The 13,676-nt window shown below is 44.8% G+C and overlaps 1 long non-coding RNA gene across 1 annotated transcript in view; it reads right to left on the bottom strand.

Annotated features, from left to right (window-relative positions):
* Positions 1–4,917: 4,917 nt before the first annotated feature.
* The window catches only part of LOC118452410, a 9,308-nt gene continuing 549 nt past the window's right edge, over positions 4,918–13,676 (bottom strand). Inside the window, exons 2-3 of the long non-coding RNA XR_004842180.1 lie at positions 12,757–12,841; positions 4,918–5,142 (exon numbers count right to left, since the gene is read on the bottom strand). This is a non-coding gene — a long non-coding RNA (uncharacterized LOC118452410). The remainder of the gene's footprint in view (positions 5,143–12,756; positions 12,842–13,676) is intronic.

Here is a 13,676-nt window from a genome sequence, read left to right as displayed (position 1 = left end):
GGTTGGCACGGTATTCCATCCTCCTCATGCCTGTGAGGGTAGCTTTGGGCCTGCAGTCCAGAGAAGGAAACCTTTTTCAACCTAATAAAAAAGAAAAATATGGAAAATAACTACAGGTGGTAGGTACCAGTACTACTTGATATTCTTAAAACAAAGATGGCTGGTATGTGTGTATTGATGACCCCTAACATTCCACCTCAGCACATCTGTATGGAGAGAAACGCCTCATTTCTTCAGGCCAGGACATCTCTTTAGTCACAAAGTGAAGACCTAGCCCAGTCCACCTGTATGGGGACTTTCATCTGGAGGTGTGATGGCATCAGCATGTCTTTCTCCTGGACTTTTTTCTCCAGGATGGGTGTGATCCAGGCAGCAACCATCGGCTGGTGCACAACCCTCCCCTTTCTCAGCAGGTCTGTTTCATGACCATGTGCCGTCAGCCTACATCAGTCACGGAGGCTTTATCAGGGAAGCTCCAGGCTGCTGGCCCGGGAGTCCAGAGCCCATGCGGGACAAGAAATTTTTTTTTTATTGGCAGCTCAACTAATGTTTATTTGCCCAACAAGGCTTTGTAATGCTGGAAGGGCTGCTCGACTCAACATCAGCATGCCACTTCCCAGCACAGTAGTTTGCGTCTCTAGCCAGAAGGCAGTACTTTTCGCCATGGAGGGCATGGCACAGCACTGAGCTGTTTGTTTGGCATAATGCAGGGCATGCGACCTCACGTGGAAAAGACAGCAAGACATACAGACCAGGAGTAAGTTTCCTACCTAGGAGGCGTAAGGGCTAAGGGCATGGCAAGTGCTGTGAGTGCTGGCTTTCCTCCTTTGTTACCAAGTTGCAGTTCAACTGAAGCCACTGTTGGACCAGGAAACAGGCTCCCTCTCCGGCTAACCATGTGTTACTCAATGTGGACCCAAAAAGCCTGCATGATACAGGCCACAGGTTTGAACTATTTGCCCCCTGTAGTGAGTCCACTAATTTTCATCCGATTAAAATGTCTCTTTGAAAAAGACATCCAATTTCTCTCTGAAGAGGCAGAGAAAAGCTGGCACACACCTCTAAGTTGTGAAAGAAAAAACAAGTGAGAATCTTGGGAGCGCATAACGCAGTGCACCATCTCAGCACACAGTCGGTAACATACCCCTTCCTTCCTTCCCAGCCTTCTCTGCCAGAGAAATTTTAGTATTAAAACCTCATTACTGCTATGATTAGCAGTCCCTTAGGGTTTGTTACAGGAATAATGGATTCTGTGACTTTTTAAACATTTGGGATTTTTACAAAGTGCCAGAAAATGCTAGTTTACTACCAAAGCCAAGATTTTATTTCAAATCTTTTGGCAGAAATTATCGTCAGCTAGGCTTTTTGCATGCATGTTCCATGAAAATGCAAAAATTTGCAAGTGATCACCTAGTGGTGTTAGCTTTTAAAAAAAAAAAAAAGAAAAGAAAAAGAAAGAATCCAAGTTACTAGAGTAGGAAATGAAAGGGCCTATGAGCTAGATAGTTTTACCTCTGTAACATTTTTTAATGAGTTTGAGTATTTCCTGCTTTAAGAGCTGGAGCAGAAATACCGCAAGTTACAGACTTTCCCCTCTTGTGGTTTTGCAGCAGGCAACTATGCTGAGGAGAAATTGTGGGAGGACTGGCACCACCTCCCGCTGCTCCAAAGGAGGAGAACAATACTGGACTTCTATGAAGTCAAACATTTACATCAAAATAGCCCAGAGACGAATCTCTGTTTCAAGCACTAGACAAGTAATCATCTTCTATGAGAACCCAAACCCAAAGGCAAACGGCTCCCTGGCTGGGCTGGCACTTACCCAGGCAGTGGTCCAAGGCTCTGGTGCCACCAAAAAGCACTGCTGCTGAATGTCAGGGATCCTTCTGACGCACCTGAAAAGCAGCAGGAGGAGGTGAATGCATAATACCGCTTCCCCCCAGGCTTGCAAAACTGATTATTAAATGAATCCTGGTTCGGTGAAGGAGCAGCCAGCAGTGTCAGCGAATGCCAGACGTCTTCCCTTTGCACAGGAAACCCAAGGAACTAAACACATGTTTGAGTGCCTCAAAGAAATCGGCTCATGCAGGGAAGAATGAACAGGCAGTCTCTTGACTCCCTTGGGTCTGTATGCTGCTTTCTGAGGGATCTCTTTTGGACTTGGCTCACCCAGTTCTCAGCAAGCCTTGTGCAGACCTCAAGTGTTCTGCTACCTCACTTGGTCTCTCTGTCCCCGTAGGACAGGCTTGAGTGCGTCCCAGGATGGGCAGTGTGAAGTGGCCCACCTACTGTATTTGGGTGCCCCAGTGGACAGGAATATCTCTGCTTCTTCCAGTCTCTGGTGAAGCCACCTTGCTTGGGGCAGCAGCAAAGTCTAATGATTGCCCTTGCACAGATGGAGACCTGAGGCACAGGTTTTCTGAGGCAGAGTTGTCTGAGAGTGGGATTCCCATTGAACCCAGATACCCGAACTACTCCTGCCTGTGGGCAGCAGTACTCTAGCAGCACCCTAGGGGTTTCCCTCAGAGACCAAATTGGAGCAGGGAATTTAAAAATTTAAAAATAATGGTTTCCAACCATTGGCTCCTGTGGCACTGTATAGCTGATGCCGACGGGAGCTGCTGGGGGCAGGGGGGAACCACAGCCCTGGCAAGGCATGGGACACAACAGCAAAGATCTCATCTGTCACCCACAGGCTGCAGAGAGTCTCAGCAGGACTTGGTCAGCACTTGTGCTTTGTGCTCTTTTTCTTCATGGAGTTTGCATTGGTAGAATCTTTTCAATAAAAGGAAAATACTTTCTAATACGAATCAGTGCAATAGAAATTGCAGTGGGACTTATTTAACTGACACGCAGGTCATGTTACATGATTTATTTCTGTACCAGAGTCTGAGGTTATATTTAATGTGCCCTTTGGATTCTCGCTGGGAACACGAAGGCAGATGAGTGGACATGTCTTAGAAGAACTGCTGTTTTCAGAGCTGGTCCTGATGACTAGAAGCAAGGCACAAAAGCAATTTTGTCAGTAATGCATTTACAAAAATACTGTGTTTCCAATGGAGCAGGCGATGACTCCCCTGTACAGCCAGGGGGACAAGGGAGGAGAGCTCTGTGAGGAGACAGATTGTTGCCCATGTGATGATTCAGGGAAAGGACATTAGAATAAGTTTGCAGCGCATCTGCCACCTCACCTCCAGCTTTTGCTTTTGCCCAAGGTGTGTATGAGCTGCAGATACTCAGATACCCCTTAGTCTGGCCTTTGGGTGGTTTTTGCTTTCCTCCTTGTTAAGGCACTTCTGTCTTCCAACAGTCTTCCCATAAAATACTTCCCATAAACTGCGATTTTGATTGCAGCACTTTTAAAGAGGTGGCTTGTAAGCACTGCTTTGCCCTCAGACTGCAGGTGAAGCCGGCAGTCTCATTTTGGTGAAGTGCCAATGACTGGACCAGCCTTCAGACTAGCCAGGCAGCACTTGCTGAACAGGTAGGGAGGCATGTGATGAAAAGCTGACTTGATGCCTCCGTGGTCCTGCATTCGTAATTCTACGCCTGGTTCTATGAAAGGCCCCAATTCTTGAGAAGAAGGTGTAAGGAGGTCCCCTAACCACAATTTCCTAACCAAGCCTACTCTCCTTTAGCACCCTAGAAGAGACACCATGTAAGGACCAAAAGGCAATGTCTTCACCCATCACGCCTGCAAATAAAACTAAGTAGGTAAGTTACCTGAAAATCTCCACAGCAATCTAGTCATTCCAGATAAACACCTGCACAGCATGACAGGCAGGTTTTCTTGGTGTCAGGCAATTAAATCTCTATTGAGGTATAAATCAAAACACCAATTACAAATCATCATCATAAAATGCTGCTGGAGGTTATGTTTTCCTCTTTCTTTTCTACAGTTTACTAACATTGGATCTTTATGGAATATGCTCTTCTAGATTTGCCAGAGTAAGTCAGAAATTAAATTCAGGTGTATGGATGAGTCTTAAAATCCTGAAAATAATATTGCGAACATTTGTTGAAGCTGCTTGTGCTTTCATTGGTTGGATATTATATTCACTTGAATCTGTTTCATATTATTACGTAGATGTACGCACAGACATAAAGCTACCAGATCTGTTAAGCTACTCATTGCATTTGCCTTTGAAGCATCTGAAGGTCTGTCCTATCAGCTGGATTGTCCACCTGTAACTGATACCCACCCCCCCCCTCTGATTTATACACATTGGGAAAGTGCCCAACAAGGAGCTGGGCCATCTGCAACAGGTGTCTCATGTCTTGATCTCTTACTGTCATAGACTGAGGTCTGTGAAATTCAACTTTGCTGCACTACAGAATTACTTAAGTGCATTACCTTGCCCTTTGAGACAAACAAATTAAATTTGCTGCTGTTGCTGTATATTGTGTTGTACCAGGCACTCTGCCTTGTCTTTTTTCCAGCCTTACAACATCAAAGCATTCATTGAAAAAAGATGGTATCATACTGTCTATATTAAGTGACATTTTACTGTGCACGTCACGCGGGAGTCCTGTTAATTTCCATCTCCCTTATGTTGTTTCTAGTCAGATGTTTTAAAAATTCCAGTAAGAAATAAGGATAATATTTCATATGCTCTGTCAAATATTTGGAATGTAGTTTGTGCAAAGGTCAAGTATTCCTATGTGATCAACAGGTGATAACCAACGTTTAATAACTTGCCACTTAAAATGAGTTAGTTAAAAGACAGTCTAAAAGTGCTGCTTTTCCAGAGGCTCCCACAATAATATACTGAATTCAGAAACAGGTACACTGTGGCTGCAGGGGTAAGTGGAGGCCTCAGACAGTGCAGAGGCCAAGCACAAAGAGACAAGAGGTGCCTGCAGAGAAGAGGAGGTACAAATCTGACAGAAACAGCAGACAACTCAACATACCTTGAATAGGGTATTAATGGTGGTCTTCTGCTGGTCTTCTGGTCTTGGCTCCCCTGAAATGAAGAGGCCAGGGTCCATGTCTCCTGTGTGCCTGGGGTACTGGTTATCAGTCCCTGCAGAGAGGTCTTGGGGAACGGCCGGGTCTCCTTCTCAACTGCCCAGAGTCTGCTTAGGGACGCTGCAGCATGCAGAAAGGATCCTTTGCTCCGGCTCTGCAGTTTCAGCTCAGACCTAAAGCAGCATATTGGAAAAGATGCACCCTAGCATCTCATTCACTGGGCACGCTGTGATTTAGGATTGACAGCTGTTAAGACAGAAGCGGCATGTGTACAAGTTTCTGCTTGTTGCAAGGGAGTTTAAAAACAGACCTTGTAAATCCTCAAAGAGCGGTGGTGATGGCAGGGCGCAACCGCAGTGCACTCTGCTCTGTGCAAGAGGGAACTCTGCCCAACCAGAGCCGGAGCATGATGATTGCAGGGAGGAAGGAAATGGGGCCAGAGAAGGGGGAGATTTAACCGAAGTTAAATGTACTTTCATGGAGCATCTTGGCTGGTTCTGTTCTATCGTAAAAATGTTACTGGTATCAATAAGAAAATTCCCATTGATTTTATTGCTATGAGATGACTCCCCCTACCCCCCCAAAAAAGAAAGTTCTGGAAAAACCCCAGGAGTTACTGAGTGTCGTTAATTCCCTGTGGAAGTACATTGCTGAAGAAGCATCATGGCTTGTGGACTTAAGCAGTAAATAAAAGCACTGTACTTATAGTTGAACAAGATACACTGGATGTGCCTGACAGTACTGCTAAAGAATGGTTGCACTTCCGTACGTCCTGCACCTCTCCAAGATCTTACCTGAATGCGGGCCAACCCATTAATGCATTTTCTTACTTGTGGTAGCAAGCATAAAACATGTTTTTGCTTATTTCAATACACGGATCAAGCCATATTAGAAAAACAGTTGTTTCACAGTGGTGTAGAAAAAGATGAGGTCTTAAATACAGGCTAGGGGCAATCTGAAACCCCAAATGAGAGAGGTAACATAATCATGTGCAGATGCAGATGCACAAAATTACTCACTTGGAAGGTGAAGACAGAATTGGCCAAACAGCTCACAAGGGTCTCCAGGAGCAGAGACCCAAGGTGCGTGGAGTTAGGACCTGTGAGAACCCGTGAAGGAGCACTTCTATTTACCCAGGTTTTCCCAAACAATCGAATAATCTCCAGCGTTTCGGTATTCACACAAGACTACATCTGAGCCAGGCTTGCCCAGATTTAGAATACAATAGGTGACAGACTGAATCAGGATGTGCTTACCTTCTTGAAATTAGCATTCCCTTAGTTAGATGCAAAAAACAGGTAAGCTCTGCCACGTCTTGTCTCTTGAGCGTGTTTTTTTTCTCTCTCTTTTTTCCATATCTCTAGTTCTTTTGCCAACTGATTCCCAAATATCGTAGGGCTATTTTTAAATCCTTGTGGAAATACAGTCCGTGTGAGTTGTGCTTTTTGTCCTGTGGTGGGACTTTCCCATTCAAAAGCAAATATGCTTTGGCTCTTTCTATCCAGAGGTATGCAAAAGAAGGCATCCTTTAAATCTAGCACAGTAAACCATTTGTGTTCCTCCTTTAAAGAGGTCAGTAAAGTGTATGGATTAGCCGCTACTGGGTGTATATCTTGAACTATTTGATTTATGGCCCTTAAATCCTGAAATAATCGATATTCCTTGCCTCCAGACTTCCTTACTGGCAATATAGGAGTGTTATATTCTGATTCACATTCTACCAGTAGCCCATAGTCTAAAAATTTTGTAATTAACTCCTCTAATCCTTTTTGAGCTTCCCACTTAATAGGATATTGTTTTTGTCTTACCGGCTTAGCTCCAGGTTTTAAAGTCACTTTTACCGTGAATTAAGGAGACATTCTTCATTTTTGTTTTCATCGGTACTTACTATCGTATGTGCAACTCTTTTCAAAACTGGCTTCTGAATAACCCTCCATTTAGTATTGAAAATATTCAAATAATATTCCTAAATATCATCCTAGATAATTAATCCTGCTCAGGTGAACAGATGCAAGTGGAGTAAGCACAGTGTGGCATTTAACAGTGTAACCATGGCACCTACACTCTTTGAACAAAGCTAAAGACAAATATTGTCTCTTTACTCTCCCTGTATTGTGTTGCCCTGAAAACTAAACAGGCCTTTTCCTTCAAATGCTGACAATATCATTTGTTTCTTTGTGCTGAAGAGTTCAGGTGAAACAGCAGAAGCAGGATTAATTTACTGCTGAGGTAAGGGGATGGAGTCCTGTTGATTTCAGTTGAACTGTGTGCTCTTTTGCATCAGTGGGGGATTTGAACCTGAAGCTGAAGATGCATTTTTGAAGACAAAACTGATCTTCTGAAAACAGTGAAATGTTTCCATAGAAAAGTAACTAACTGCATTGGGCTTGATGACTTGGCCTAGCCATCAGCAAATCCTTCCAGCTTCAGAACATTTTCAGGAATTTATTTGCCCATAAACAATCATTGTTACTTACGACCACAATTACCATGACACCTGGAAGACCATCGTCTTCAGCGCTGCACAGAAGGCCACACGGAATAAATCCCAAGCTAATGCCTGCTCACTGTCATCCATCAGGATGAGAGCTGCTCTTTTTTGTCAGTTTATTCCATGTGACATTATGCCTTTCTAACAGGAATGGGTTGTCTCTCTGGCTGCAGCTGGAGAAGGCTGGGACCGTTTTGTGTCAGTGGGCACCAGGGAAGGATCAACCCAAATGTTGGTGCTCCAGGCAGCGCAAACAGAGGGCAGCCGTATACATTAGACAGGGCACTCCTATAATCCTCCTCAGTCTTGAAGAAAACCAACAGTGGCGAAGAAGGTACCCTCACATTTCTGCAAAGCTTCATGTTAGCTATGCACAAGGCTGACAATATACAGTTGCACGCAATGATGCAGTAACGAGTTGGCTGCTCAGCCTTATGCTGCTCATGGACCAGTACCCACCTTGACAGCTAGGCCAGGAGCTAGTCCAGCCTCTGCTGAACTCATCATAACTGCTCCTGTGATCACCCTTGCAACACTCCCACCGATGCTGAGAAGTCTCCTTGCCCCCACTTTCCACATGAGAAGTGGAAATAAAGCCATGACTATGAAGTAAAGCAAGGACTCAGCCACAGGCTTGGGTCATCTCTCTGGAAGAGCTTTAACTTAATACATCACCCCTCTGATATCCTAGAAGAGGTCATCATTGCAAGTGAACTGACAAAATAACCAGCTTATGCATCTTAATCAGTAAAAAGTGTGATTCCCCATAAATATTGTCTCAGCAGTAGACTCAGTTCTGGTTGTTCTCAGCATCCTTACTCCATGTGCAGCATCCAGCCATTTATCCCTAATGTCCACCCTATCATCCCCCCCTGTTTGTGGATACTCATCCAATTCATGCACTAAACTGATCCAAGTTTTAAAATAACAAAAAATGGCAGAAGATGTCAGCAGCAGATAGCTTGCAAGTGCAGAATCACAGCAACTACGCTGCACCCCAGATTCCCACTAACTGTAATGGGCCCACACAGAAGGCAGAGGGCAAAGTAGGCAAAGATCACACATTGAATGCAGCGGTACGTTGCTTGCACATGGTATTTCTATGTGATGCTCCCATGCCAAAACCAAACAAAGATTACACACTGCTGAAGCTTTCATTCAATGCTGGATGTGATTTTGAACACATCCATCTTCCTGTGGACCCAATGCAGGCCACGCTAAGTCAACATGGGGATTCTCAGAAGTTTCCATATGCTTTGGGTCAGACCCTATAAGCTGACAGGTTCACTTGTAAACGCAAGATTTCATGAAATCATCTACGTTACAAAATGATGCTACAGGATTTCATTTTGCATGTGGGTCCTGTCCTTTTTGGATTTTTACAAACATGCATTTTAACTTCAATATTGCCTCAGTTTTTGTCTTACAGAAGAGACACGGATTTATTACGCTGAATGCCTATTATCCTGTTCTTCCTATTTGCTCTTAGGATGAAGTAGTAACCCTTCCGTAATAGCAGGCAGTGTTTCTATTAACAACAACTAAGAAAAGATGAGTCCAGCATCAACAGGAAATAAAAACTGTTGTTAAGTACAATAATGCCACCGACAGGGTTACACATGAGCTGACTTCTGCATGATTTCTACCTTCAGAAATTTCTGCTGATTTCTGCCTTCAAAACCACAAATACGAAGTAGCGACCACTGTCAAAAAGCACTCTCCTTTTCAGCGTTAAGTTCTAGAAGAGCCTTTCTCTTGAGAGTTACAGAAAGAAAAGCATGGCTAAGCAAGAATATATTCCTACACAGCAGGCTTACCCAAAGAAACACAAGTATCAGAATACTCTTACTCTTAAAGAATGCTTGTCAGGGATTACCTCGCTTTACCATCCTATTTTCCAAGTCACCCAAAAAAGGCCAGCACAGCCCGGCTCTGAAGGTCAGCAGACACAGGCTATTTCAGACCAACAATGCAGTGACTGTCAGAGACATGGGCACTGGCAGTCCCTCTTCTTCCCTCTTGAATACCTGCTCCAATTTTAGCTCAGGCACAGAAGCCAGAGAAGCTGCCTGCCTCTGAAAGCAACATCCTGATTAATTAATTTAGGAATCTATCAGTAGGACCTGGCATTTCCCATTGCACAGAGAAACCCAAACCTCCTGGGTGCCAGGGTGGAGTGAAAGAACCTGTACTCAGCACTGTACGTGCTGAGGGCACAGTGGTGGGCAGCTTCCACATGCTACGCCAAGTCTGCCTCCATGCCTCTGAACCATTTTAGAGAGAAGCCTCACATGGAAGTTTTGCAGCAGCCAAATCCCAAGGTAACAAAGGCACAAAGTGAGAAGGCATCAGGAGAAAATGACTCTTACTCCTTCTTACTCTATGGCAACAGAAACAAGCTCTGACCTTCCAGCCAGAAACAGAAAGTCGTCTGCCCCCAGAGACCCCAGTGCTGCTGGGGCATCTGATCAGGCTCTCCCTGGGCTGATGACAAATGGCAGGCAAATGCTCTCCTTTAGGATCACTGTTAAAGACAGACATTTTCCCTTAGCAGCATTTATTTTCTTTCAGATTCTCAGATCAGTTCTGCTAAAGCTGCCTTAAATCCCAGATGTCCATAGCAAATAGGGAAGGCAATCTAAATCAGAATAACTGTAAAGCTTTGGAGGAGAGCAGAAAAGGTGCTTCTTTATATTAATGACACCTCCTGGATTCTCCATCATCAACCCTGCTAACGGCTTTACATTCCTGTTGATCATAAACACTGAATATGGGAACAAAGGACAAATTATCTAATGCCCCAGACACTTGAGATAAAAGACAAGAAAAAAAAAAACCAAAAAACAAACGACAAATACGAGCTGTGCTTGGTTAAGAGCTGTGCTTGATACCTCTTTAAAAAGCAATCGCAAGTCACTAGCATTTTCTTGGGGCAGGGGGCGGAGGGGTAGATGAATCCAAAATAAACCCCCCATTCCTCACAGTCGCTGTATGAGCGACCAGCCAATAGTGAGTGGGGCCAGCTCCTCCACCCATCGGGGCGCCTATGCTAGCTCAACACCAAGAGGTGTGTCCTTGCATGTCTGGAAAAAAGTCTGGCAGGCAGGGAGCTTGCCTCTGCGCTCTGGGGCTGTTGGACAGCGAGGAACTGCACGTGACCTGGCAGTGTTTTAAACAAGTGTCTTTAATATTGCAAAGCTGATCCGAACCCAGCATGATACTTAATAGCATGCGTCGATCTCTAATGAAGAGTGGTTGCTAAGGAAACCACTTAAAAGCCTGCTTTAAATTATTTGCCACATACTCAAAAGCCAGAATAATTACAAATCACAACAGCTCTTCAAACATCATTAGGAATATTCTTTAATCATTAAGATTCAAATACGGTTTTGGTTCCTCTCAGCAGACAGATGACTGAATTCTGATCTGAGATACTATCTTTGTAAAACTGAAGAGACGTCGCTGAAATGAAATCTGCTGTGCTACTGCGCAGCCATTCCAGAGATCAGATTTTTCAACTATGTATCTTTAATACAAAGTTGCCATGTCTGACATCCTAATGGTTTGAAGTATCTCAACTTGTAACTTATGATACATCACCATGGTTCAAGTTCAAGGACAAATTTAATTTACACAGGTAAAATGCTGCAAACAGAGAATGCCAAAGGCACAATGTGAAGGGCTAGGAACGTTCTAACTCACTTTTTCCTGCATTGAAGAGGACAGATTCTTCACTAGGGAGGCGCACAAAAAGCTCAGCAACCCCCCTTTTTCTGTTTCCAAATAAACTGCCTGAATACTCAAAAGCCATTTAAAGTTTCAGGATAAACAAAACCATTTTTTTTTTATTTTCAGAAAACATGGTGTATTGGGTTTAGCTGGGACATAGTTAACTTCACCCATAGTAGCCCTCATAGTGCTGTGCTTTGTGATTGTCGCTAGAGAGGTGCTGAAAGTGCACCAGTGTTTTGGCTACTGCTGAGCAGTGCTGGCACTGCTCGCTGAGGAGGGGGGGTGATAGAGCAGCTTGGTGGGCACCTGGCGGCCAGCCAGGATTAACCCACCACACCTGGGACCATTGCATCCAGAAACCTGACTTTTGCTTTAAGGACTACAGCTAACCTTCTAGGCATGCTTTTGACCTGACCTTTCCAGAAAATGTACAGTGTTTAGATACAGGAGTTTATTTTCCCTCTTTACCGGGACAGAAGCAAGCCACGTCATCTGAATTGAGAGGAGTCCTGCGGCACCAGATGTGCAGCTGACTTCCCTCTTTCTTACAAATGAGAACAGGTTTAGAGCCAGCAGTTTGATCTGGGTGCTCCTGTGAATCTGCTCAAGTTGCACCATATCCGTCCTGTTTTAGAATGCCTTCTGTCTCTGTGTAAGAAGTCATGGGTCCCAAATGAGACAGAAACTTGTTGAGTAAGATAACCGGAGGAAACAAGACTACTATATCCTAAAGTCTAAGTGCACAAGGGATGTCACATCACTCATAAAAGTATAGAGCATGAGTCTGAGAATTAGGCATTGCATGTCATTTGAACGGTGCCAAAAATAATATGCTTTCACTTTTCTATTTCTTATTTCTAATCAGAACGCTTATTAGCTTTCGTCGTCATGTTTCGATGGTAACACTATTATTATTTATGCAAGAGTACCAAAAAGCACATTTCCCTAGAAGAAGGAAACCGCTTTTCACACCCACCCTGAGAACTGCATGCAGTCCTTGCCAGCAAGGAGAAGCTTGGCTGCTCCAACCCGGGCAGGCAAGCTGGGGATAAGGGTGGCGGCGAGGCAGGCAGGGCCATCACTGACAGCCCCACGGCACCCGAACAAGGAGAGCCAGGTCGGCTGGTGACAGCAACAGGGGTCAGCCACAGTCCAAGGACCACCAAGCCTGACCATAGAGACAAGACAGGTTCGAGGTCAAGCCAGGAATTTAAATCAGCCAGGATCAGCGAGGTACGCAACCAGGCATCGGCATACCTACAGCATAGTTTGGACAAGGGCCTGAACCTAAATTCAGCTCTCAAGCCAAGGGACAGAAAACCCCGGTAAGGTTTCCCATGGCTCCCTTCCCAGCACCAAGGTCCGTGCTGACAGCTGGGCCGTGCCAGGGCTGCCCACAAGCACAAGGCAGCCAAAGGCCCACCGTGGCAGTAGAGCCTGTGGAGCTTCTCAGTGTACTTAGGGTCTGACAGCAGCCATGCACGCCTTTCCCACATGGGCTCACCTCACTGTGAAGGGCTGCCTTTGAAAAGTGCCACGAAAAATGACAGCTGTTGCCACTTACTTGAAGGTCAGTGTTAAGAGGGTGGCTACTTCTCTTTGCCACAGCCACAGGATGTTTTCTGGTCACTTCTGATCTGCTAGCAAACCTAGAGAGTAGAGAGAGCTAATTAACTGGGAGAATACCATGGGGAAAAACTCTTCGCTTGTGAGAACAGAAAGCATGGTGAAAAACAAGGCTCTCCCACTTGTAAAGTCAGGCATTGCAGAACACATTGTGCTGATGAGAATGTTCCAATCAATTTACTCTGTATTTCTAGCTTGACGTGGGATCTAACACATAGAGATTGCAACCGGCATTTCTTTTCTGCCCACCCAAGAATCACAGCTGCTCTGTGTTCAGTTACAACGCCGGGCAGGACAGCATGCTAGCACACCAGCAACCAACTTCCCCTTGCCCATGGTTGTTTGGTTTGTTTTCCAGTCACATGAGACAGCCAATTAAGCTTTTAGAATCCAAAAATGGAAGCATGCAGAAAAGAAGGATGAGTAAAATAGGGAAGGGAGATAGCAGGAGAGAAATAATCATGGAAAAATGTATGCAAATTATGAAGGAAAAGGAGAACAAAATAAAGCAGAATGGGTGGTGAGGGAGGGACAGGTCAGGACTGTGATGAAGAAGCAAAAGCAGAAGCAGTTAAGATGGAAAAGAGCAAGAAAGATCATCTTGAAGGAACAGAAATTCCTTGCTAGCAGAGATGGAATCTAGAAAACTTACCTCATCCTTTAGGGGAAAAAATGCAAGGGGAAAGTCCAAATTCACTGTTTGCAGTTGAAAACAAATGCTGCATAGTACAAGTTCCTGCCCTTCCTGTTTCTGAGATTTTTGCCTCCTCTCCTCTGAGTGCTGTCAGAGGGCCCTCAAAGTACCAAGTGCTGCATTGGCAGCCTGTCCCCCCCCCCCCCCCCCCATTCCCCTCCGGG

This window comes from Egretta garzetta, unplaced genomic scaffold (assembly GCF_000687185.1).
Source record: "Egretta garzetta isolate BGI_Z169 unplaced genomic scaffold, ASM68718v1 scaffold615, whole genome shotgun sequence".
NCBI lineage: Eukaryota > Metazoa > Chordata > Aves > Pelecaniformes > Ardeidae > Egretta > Egretta garzetta.
The sequence above is the reverse complement of the archived record's forward strand: the minus strand, read 5'-3'. Positions and strand labels throughout refer to the sequence as shown.